Source organism: Castor canadensis, chromosome 18 (assembly GCF_047511655.1).
Source record: "Castor canadensis chromosome 18, mCasCan1.hap1v2, whole genome shotgun sequence".
Lineage (NCBI taxonomy): Eukaryota > Metazoa > Chordata > Mammalia > Rodentia > Castoridae > Castor > Castor canadensis.
In genome coordinates this window covers 940,097-949,342 of record NC_133403.1, presented here as the reverse complement: position 1 = coordinate 949,342, position 9,246 = coordinate 940,097, and the positions used below count along the sequence as shown (strand labels likewise).

The 9,246-nt window shown below is 57.6% G+C and overlaps 1 pseudogene; it reads left to right on the top strand.

Moving 5' to 3' along the window:
* The first annotated feature begins 5,704 nt into the window (after window positions 1-5,704).
* On the top strand, window positions 5,705-7,737 carry LOC141418907 (uncharacterized; annotated as a pseudogene).
* The last annotated feature ends 1,509 nt before the right edge of the window (window positions 7,738-9,246 follow it).

Genomic DNA, 9,246 nt, shown 5'->3' with positions numbered 1-9,246 from the left:
TTTCGGTCCAGCGTGGTGGGTGGAAGAGAGAGGTCACTTCATGGTGGCCAGGAAGAGACAGAGAGAGAGGAGAGAGAGGAAAGAGACAGAGAGAGAATGCCTGCCTGGCGAGCTCTCTTGTCCCCTTCAGTCCCATCCAGGTGCCAGCCTGTGGGACGGTGACACCCACACCATGGTGGGCAGTCCTCCGGAATCTCCCTCAGACACACCCATGGGCTTCGGCTCTCCTCAAGCCAATCAAGTTGGCCGCCAAGGTTGACCGTCACACAGTCCCCAAGTGGAGCCCATGGCTCCCGGGCACTGGCCTGACGGTCAGCACACACTCCCACGCATGCCTCGGTAGGGTCAGTGTCTCCCGCATGTCCCCTCACACAGGCCCTGCACCACGTCCCCACGAGGATGGAGGAATGGAGAAGGTAGAGTCTCTTTCCCAAGGGTGTCCCCTAACGGGCTCTGTTCACACATTGTCACGTCTAAAGGACGAAGTTTGGGGGAGGCTTTGCCATGCAGAAGATGTCATGGGAGATGTCAAACAGTCATCCGTTCCCACTGGCTGACCGGTTCATAAAGACACTGAGTACAAAGCACCAGAACTTGTACTGTCCTCATCCACCGCACTGATTTCTGTTCACCTCCCAGAGTCTGGGACGTGTGTGAACAAACACATCACCCTTTCTCCCTGGCCGCTGGGAAGCTCGGACCTAAACTTTTGACCCCTCCGTGGTTAGGGTGCTGGCTTTCACTGTACAGATTTCCCTGTGTTACCGGGGGCCTATTTTATATTGCTCCGTGTATTTCTTTCTATTTTTCTTTCTTTGCACTTAAGAATATATTTCTATTTGCACATGATTTTATGTTTGTGTAGAATAATACGCAGGTAGGAAGAAGGATAGGTTTTTAGGGCGGTTCCGCTTCTGTGACAACCTCCACTCAACGTAACAAAGGTTTATTTCTTACAGTCCAATATGGCTTCAGGGGACCCAGACTGGTCCCTCCAGGGTTCAGCAACCCTTGGGACCTCGAGGTCCTCTAAAGGGCTCCCAAAGACGACTGTGAAGGACACTCAAGAGGCTGCCTTGGTCAGGCCTGAAATGGCTGCCATCGCCTTTCCTCCCATCCCATTGGCTGGAAGTGATCATGTGACCCAGCGCAAAGGAGGCTGGGAAATGTAGTCTTCCCGTGTGCCCGGCAGGAAACTCAAACCAGAGCATCAGCAATGGCAGGACAGACAAACTCAAGTGCAGCCAGTTGACAGCTGAGCCCCTTCCTCAGCCAGTGTTTACCCAGAACCTTCTCAAGTCAAGGTCCTGTGTGAGGCTTCTGCAGAGAACACGTCCTGATGAGAAAGGAGCCAAGATGGCGGCAGGTGACACCCTGGTGCTCCGAGGCGGCCAGTGGCTTTCATTACCCTGGCAGTAATTTTTAATTGAAATGTGACACACGGCTAGCTACCAAGAGATACAAAATCGCCGGGTCCCCGAGACCCCAATGTCCCCCTCCCCCTTCACCTCACCCTTCTCGCATCTGGCCCAGCGCTGGCTCCTCCTGTCCCCTGCGGGTTGGCGGGAGGACACTCGGTCCCCAGAGTCATTCGCAGATCCAGGGCTCCTTGGTGCCTGCTGGGGATTCATTTGAGGACCCCCGGTCCCCAAATTCAAGGATGCCCAAGTCTGATGTGAAGTGGTATGGTATCTACCTGTCATCTGTGCACGGCCAAATGTCACGTCACATACAAGCGAGGTGAGAAGAGTGGTGACTTTGTGCGGACCTCATCCAGCCCCGTGGCAGCACTTTGTGGTCACTGCTCCTGTGTGTGACCCATACGTCCAAGATGACCCTGTCAGAGGTTGGACGGTGTCCTTGGGGGCTCCCTTGTGTGCTGTGGCCAGCACATGTGGTCAGGCTACATGGGGACACCAAGGGGCAGCTTGTGACAAACGGGTGGCCAGCTCAAGTCTCCGAGTGAGACACAGCTCCACTGCTCAACCCAGCCCTGTGTGATGTACTCGACCTCGAAATCAGCAAAGCCCCTGCTGCAGTGTTGAAAGAAACATCGGCCATCATTTTTGTTGCTGTGGTTATCGTCGTTTTTCGGGCGGCACCGGGAGTTGAACTCAGGACCTCAGGCTTACTCAGCACTGTCATTTGAGACATATCCCAGTCCTTTTCTTTTTAGCTTAGGTTTTTTTTTTTTTCCCCCAGATAAAGTCTTACACTTTCACCCAGGCCACCCTCACACCATGATTCTCCCAAGTAGCTGGGATTACAGGTGTGCCTCACCCTGCCCGGCCCTGTCTTTATGATTTTTTTTTTTAAAGGGATGGGGGAGTCCAAGAGCCAGGAGACGAGTGGTTTGGGGCCTGCTGGCAAAGGACAGCTGTGAGGGGGATTAAGGAAATTCACACGGAATATATGTGCGTCTGGTGAGTATGGCACATTTGGCAAGGGAAGAATCTGGATGGAGACATGCCTCCCCAGAAGGAAGTGACTGGCACTTGGCATTCCTCGTTCTGCCAGCCAGGAGCGAGCGGCCCCGTGTCTGCGCGTCTCACGCAAATGTGCGAGCGAGCTGAGCGGATGGAAATCGCGCCCAGCCCGGGCGAGTGGGAGCCGCCACCACGGCAGACAGAGAACAAAGAGAGAGGATGGACTCTACCGCCGGGTCCTTCCCTCTAAGTCCTCGGCACAGCCACCGTCACCACGCCCTTCGGGCTGTCCTGTCCGAGTCCCCTTTGTCCTCAGATGACTTACTTGCAGTCCAAGTGACCATTTGAGGGCAACGGGGAGGAGCCGGTGACAGCGTCTGCTCCCCAAGACCCTCCCCTCCAGCGCAAGGCCTGGTTCAAAGCCCTCCGTGGTTCTGTGAAATCTGACCGGGAATTAAATCAGAGGCTCCCAGTGGAGGCCGAGCCTCCAGACTCCAGCCCCAGCCCAGCTTGGGTGGCCAGTCCTGGTTCCAGCTCTAAGGGCTGGAGGTCCTTAGGCAGGAGACGTCATCTCCTGGGACCTCAATGTCCCCACCTGTAAAATGGATCTGCCACAGACTTGTCCTCTCAGGTGGCCACAAGGACCCGTGACATTTATTGTTGGTTTCCTGGGCCCAGGGCCAGTCCCCTCCTGGGACTCAGTCTTGCAACTGTCACTTGCTGTCCCCTTCTTGCTTGCAAGGGCATGGGACACCATTTTTGCAGTGTGACCTTTACCCTTTTGCTCACAGGACACCCTTCATTCCTTAGCCAAAGGCACCCAAGCATTTTCCTTGCCGAGTAATGGACTGACTTAAAGATGGCCCGACTCAGGGAGCTGTGAGCTGGGACGTCCCTTGGTCTCAATTCACCTCAATCGTGTGCAAATAGTGGACTGTTGAATCATTTGTCACCGTCAACTCCTCATGTCACCGTGGGGTCCCCAGGATGAGGGATCTAATGGGGTCCTTCTTCCAGGAGAGAGGGGACCCACAGGACAGGCACAAGGCAAAGTTGGAGCCACGCCTGCTTCCAGGACCCCCAGACCTCGCCCCCCCAGATTCCATCCTCAGAACCTTGAAAATTATTGGGGGTCCAGGGGAGCAGCTGGAGCTACAAATTCCTTGGAGTTTTGCAGCCTTGGGCTCAACTTTGAGTGACACCCACGAAAGAGCAAGAAGCCCTGCTTTCCCTGGTGTGGCGTGAAGACCGTCCCCGAAGGCACTGGGCACAGGGTGACAGCTGGCACACGGCACCTGTGGGAATTTGGGAAAGGCAGAGCAATTGGAAGTAGGGTGGTGGGGCGGCCAAGGTCTGGGTTCGAGTCTCACCCACCCTGCCGCAGTGCCCACCCCGCAAACGCCAAGCTCGCAATAGGCACCCAAGTCTGGTGGTCACTGTCCTCTCGGGTCCTCGTTTGAATGACCCTAGGTAGAGTCTATGAAGCTTTTCAGCGTCAGGGAAACTCGAGTTCAAATCCCGTTTCTACCCTGTCCAGGTCACGTCTCAGCTCTCTCGTCCGTCGGGCAGGACATGGTCACATCCACCTGGAGGCCAGGTTTGGGTGGTCCCTGCCTGGAGCCCACGTGGCACTCGTGAATAAACAGTGTCTTCCTTTGCAGAAGGAAGCGAGGCTGCCCCACAAGGCTCCTGTGTCATGAGGTCACTCGTGTCACCGTGTCAGGGACAGGGCTGGCAGCCCAGCTCGGCCAGGATGCTTGGTGTTCTGAGGTCCGGCCTGTTTGCAAGCCAAAAAAAAAGTAAATAAAATGCAGACTGCAGTCGAGTTTGCGATCAGGAGACGACAGGGACCCCAGTCCCCGACTGGCCGGTGACCCTGGACGCGTCACGGGCCCTCTGGGACTCGGTTTCCCCTTCTGTGCAGCCCAGAGAACAGGAAATTTAGCATCGCTAATCCCTTCACCGCTTTGCCTCCAGCAAGCTCACCCGCGGCGAGGGAAAAGCCATCGATTGTTTGCACGAAAAGAAGAGCAGCGGTGAAATCTGAGCATTGCACGTTGCTCACACATCGGGGCACGGCCGGTGTCGGGGACACATCACACCCGTCCTCAGCCCCGCTCCCGCTCCCCTCGCTGCTGCTATTTCGGGAAAGCCCGGGCTCGGGGACAGTCACGGCATGACAGCCGGAGGCTCAGAGCCCTTCCTGCTAAAATATTCCGAGCCGCGCGCTCTGCCTTCCCGTCAGTGCATCCCGGCGCGTGAGCGCCCCAAACAAATGCTCAGAAAGACAGCGAGGCGCTGGGGACCTTCAGACGCCTCCTCCCTTGCTCTGGCATGTTAATAAAGCGACTGCAGAGAGAGAGGAGGGCAGCGGCCTAACAACCGGGGTGGGGGCGGCTGCCTCTCCAGTCCTCGGATTTCACGCCGTCCCTGTGCTGAGAACGAGGACGTGGAGCTCATGTATTAAACATCCAGGAGGCCAGGCTGTGTGCGGGTGGGGGGGACGGGGGAGGCTGGGGGAGGAGGCTGGGGGGACGGGGCTGGGGGGGATGGGAGGAGGAGAATGGGAGGAGGGGGCTGGATGGAGGCTGGGAAGAGGAGGTTGGATGGAGGAGGAGGCTGTGAGAAGCAGGCTTGGTGGAGGACACTGGGGGAGGAGGCTGGGAAGAAGAGGCTGGGAGGAGGGGGCTGGGGGAAGAGGCTTGGAGAAGGAGGCTGGGAGGAGAAGTTGGGAGGAGGGGACTAGGAGGAGGATGCTGGGGGAGGACAATACATGAGGAGGCTGGGGAGGAGGCTTGGTGGAGGACACTGGGGGAGGAGGCTGGGAACAAGAGACTGAGAAGAGGAGGCTGGGAGGAGGAGGCTGGATGGAGGCTGTGAGGAGGAGGCTGAGGGAGGAGAATGTGAGGAGGAGGCCGTGAAAAGGCTTGGTGGAGGACACTGGGGGAGGAAGCTGGGGGAGGAGGCTGGGAGCAAGAGACTGGGAAGAGGAGTCTGGGAGGAGGAGTCTGGGAGGAGGAGGCTGGGAGGAGGAGGCTGGACACCATGCTCAGCAGCACAGACCAGGACCTCGCTCATGTCGGAGCCCAGCCTGGTGACACCTGTGGCCTGGGCGCCTGGTTCATTAGGGCTCTGGAAGTCACTAAACTGTGCAGATGGCTGGCACAGGTGCAAAGCAGGCAGCACAGGGGACATGACCACCTGGGGTCCACACAGGGTCACTTTGTGTCCACTGTCCCGGGGAAGGGTCACAGTGTGCGGAGCTGCCGTGCGGGGAGATGGAGTCACCCTCATCATCCGTGTCTTCCGTGCAGCTTGCTGTGCAGAAGGTGACCTTGCCCATGCCTGGCTTTGGCCGTGGCTACCTCAGCAGAAACAGCAGGGACAACTCTGGGGTGAGTGGGGCTTTAAGGAACATTGTGTGTCCCCATTTTGCCACACACCTCTACCCGGACCACAAGGAGAGCCCCGTCCAGCAATGCCGCGTGTCCCCAGAGGCCACAGGTACTGACAGCTGGAAGCACAGAGCTGGCCGCGCTAACGGGCAGAATGGTCAGATGGACGTAAACACAGCTGAGATCCAGTGGGAGTTCCCCACTCAGTGATAGCTGACTGACACAGTTTCACAAGAAGTCATTCACTTACTCACGCATTTGCTCACTCAGCACCTACGTCCTGAGCACTTTGGAGCAGGGCATCTGGACAGGCCACAGGGATGAGATGACATCAAGGAATCCATCTCTTCTTCCTCCATCTTAACCTCCTCCAACTCTTCCATCTCCTCCTCCTCCATCTCCTCCATCTCCTCCTCCATCTCCTCCTCTTCCATCTCCTCCTCCCCTCCTCCATCTCCTCCTCCTCCTCCATCTCCTCCCTCTCCTCCTCCATCTCCTCCTCCTCCTCCTCCATCTTCTCCTCCTCCATCTCCTCCATCTCCTCCTCCATCTCCTCCTTCTCCCCATCTCCTCCTTCTCCTCCATCTCCTCCTCTTCCATCCTCCTCCTCCTCCTCCATCTCCTCCTCCATCTCCTCCTCCTCCATCTCCTCCTCCTCCTCCATCTCCTCCTCCATCTCCTCCTCCTCCTCCTTCTCCTCCATCTCCTCCTCCATCTCCTCCTCCTCCTCCATCTCCTCCTCCTCCATCTTCCTCCTCCACCATCTCCTCCTCCATCTCCTCCATCTCCTCCCCCTCCATCTCCTCCTCCTCCTCCATCTCCTCCTCCTCCATTACCTCCTCCTCCTCCATCTCCTCCTCCTCCATCTACTCCTCCTCCTCCTTCTCCCTTCTTCTCCTCCATCTCCCCTCCTCCATCTCCTCCTCCTCCATCTCCTCCTCCTCCTCCTCCTTCTCCATCTTCTCCTCCATCTCCTCCTCCTCCTATCTCTCTCCTCCTCCATCTCCTCCTCCTCCTCCATCTCCATCTCCTCCATCTCCTCCTTCTCCTCCTCCATCTCCTCCTCCATCTCCTCCTCCATCTCCTCCATCTCCTCCATCTCCTCCTCCTCCTCCATCTCCTCCATCTCCTCCTCCATCTCCTCCATCTCCTCCTCCATCTCCTCCTCCTCCATCTCCTCCTCCTCCTCCATCTCCTCCTCCTCCATCTCCTCTTCCTCCTCCTCCTTCTCCATCTTCTCCTCCATCTCCTCCATCTCCTCCATCTCCTCCATCTCCTCCTCCTCCATCTCCTCCATCTCCTCCTCCTCCTCCATCTTCTCCTCCTCCATCTCCTCCATCTCCTCCTCCATCTCCTCCTCCTCCTCCATCTCCTCTTCCATCTCCTCCTCCTCCTCCATCTCCTCTCCTCCCTCCTCCTCCATCTCCTCCTCCTCCATCTCCTCCTCCTCCTCCATCCTTCTCCTCCTCCATCTCCTCCTCCATCTCCTCCTCCTCCTCCATCTCCTCCTCCTCCTCCATCTCCTCCTCCTCCATCTCCTCCTCCTCCTCCCTCCTCCTTCTCCATCTTCTCCTCCATCTCCTCCTCCTCCATCTCCATCTCCTCCTCCATCTCCTCCTCCTCCTCCATCTCCTCCTCCTCCATCTCCATCTCCTCCTCCATCTCCTCCTCCTCCTCCATCTCCTCCTCCATCTCCTCCTCCTCCTCCATCTCCATCTCCTCCTCCATCTCCTCCTCCCCCTCCATCTCCTCCTCCTCCTCCATCTCCTCCTCCTCTACCTCCTCCTCCATGTCCTCCTCCTCCATCTCCTCCTCCTCCATCTCCATCTCCTCCTTCTCTCTCTCTCCCTTTTCCCCCTCATCCTCTCTCTCTCTCTCTCTCTCTCTCTCTCTCTCTCTCTCTCTCTCTCACCTGAGGCTCAGTTGCATGGGGCATGAGTGACAACTCTAGAGAAGGACAATGACTGGTGACCATGATGACAGGGCAGGGAGGGATGAGCCCAGCACAGAGCGGCTCCTGCAATCTCAGCAAAGGAGTTGACAGTGCTGCCCTTTAGCTTTCTCATGCAGCTCAACCCTTGGGCCTCAGTTTCCCCATCTGTGATCACGAGAAGTGGCTGTCACACCAGTGACCCTGAGACCTTGTCAGGCACGTGAATCATGCACCCCCAGCCCCCAGGACAGACAGACAGACAGATTCCACCTGAGCCCTCTGGGAACAGCCATGCGCAATGTCCCCTGAGCAACCTCCGGGTCCAGTGTGAGAACCTGCGGCCCAGCTGCCTCATTCTGCGATTCTTTAAATGACACCCAAGCAGATCAAGGATGCAGGGCTCCCCGTCTATTCCTCCTGTCCTTCTGTCCCTTCCTAAGTAGGCGTGGGTCTGTGATTCACTTAATTATCTCCCAGAGCCCGGCTTTGGTGGTTTACAGCTCAGGAAGGAGCCAGGCCCTGGGAAGCCTCTTACCAGAAAATCTAATTTCATCATTGAGAAATCTTCTGTCTTCAGCAGCCTCCGCGGCCGCCATAAATTTACATATTCTATTCACTGCCGCGGGGGGGCTGCGCCTCCGAACCCCAACGCGGCTGCCAGGGAGCAATTATGAACTGTAGACGACGGTGGCGGGGAGCCAGGCCCGAGATGGATCCACCCCAGCCTCCCTCACTCATTAGCCAGCATCCCAGGTGGCCCGAGGACCCGGGCTGCGGAGGGACCTGAGGATGGCTGACCTTAGGTCAAGGGTGGAGCCAGCCCCAGGCTGCAGGTGGTTTTGGGTTCCCAGGGTGGGTGGTTGGAGTGAGGCCACAGGCGATGGACGGATTTGTCACACCGCCTTGCCCCACCATACTTCCAAGGACCCGCAGGACACCAGCGAGGGTCTGTCCCCTGCCCTGCTGCCCACCAGGGGCCTCTCAGAAATCCTCCAGCAGAAAATGTGTCCCCGTGGGAAAGTGTCCCTGTGAAATTCTGTCACCCTGCTTAAAATGTCCCCCTGCCATCCTCCCGGGGTCGGCTGAGAAGTTGGGGTCCTTTCCCTGCGGGGGGACAAGTGTCCATAGTTGAGGTCACACAGGGTCACTTGGTGTTCTGGGATTCAAGGCCACTCTGCAGTTTCTGACTCTGCCAGAGCGGTGGCCGTGGCCTTGGAGACGCCTCCAGGGGTCCATGGGTCCAAATGGCCGCTCTGACTCTGGAGGACGCCATTTGGGGAGATCGTGTGGCAGAAGTCTGAAATCAGCTCTTCTCCATGGACCTGACACCCAGCTGTCCCCTGCCACGGGTGCCCCATGGCAGCCTGGTGACCACGAGCACTGGGCACACGTGACAAACTCACTGACAGGATAGGACGGTGGGCGGCTGAGGGCAGGACCCAGTGCCGTGTCCCAAATGGTCACCTTTCATTTCTGAGGCTGGGGAAACAGA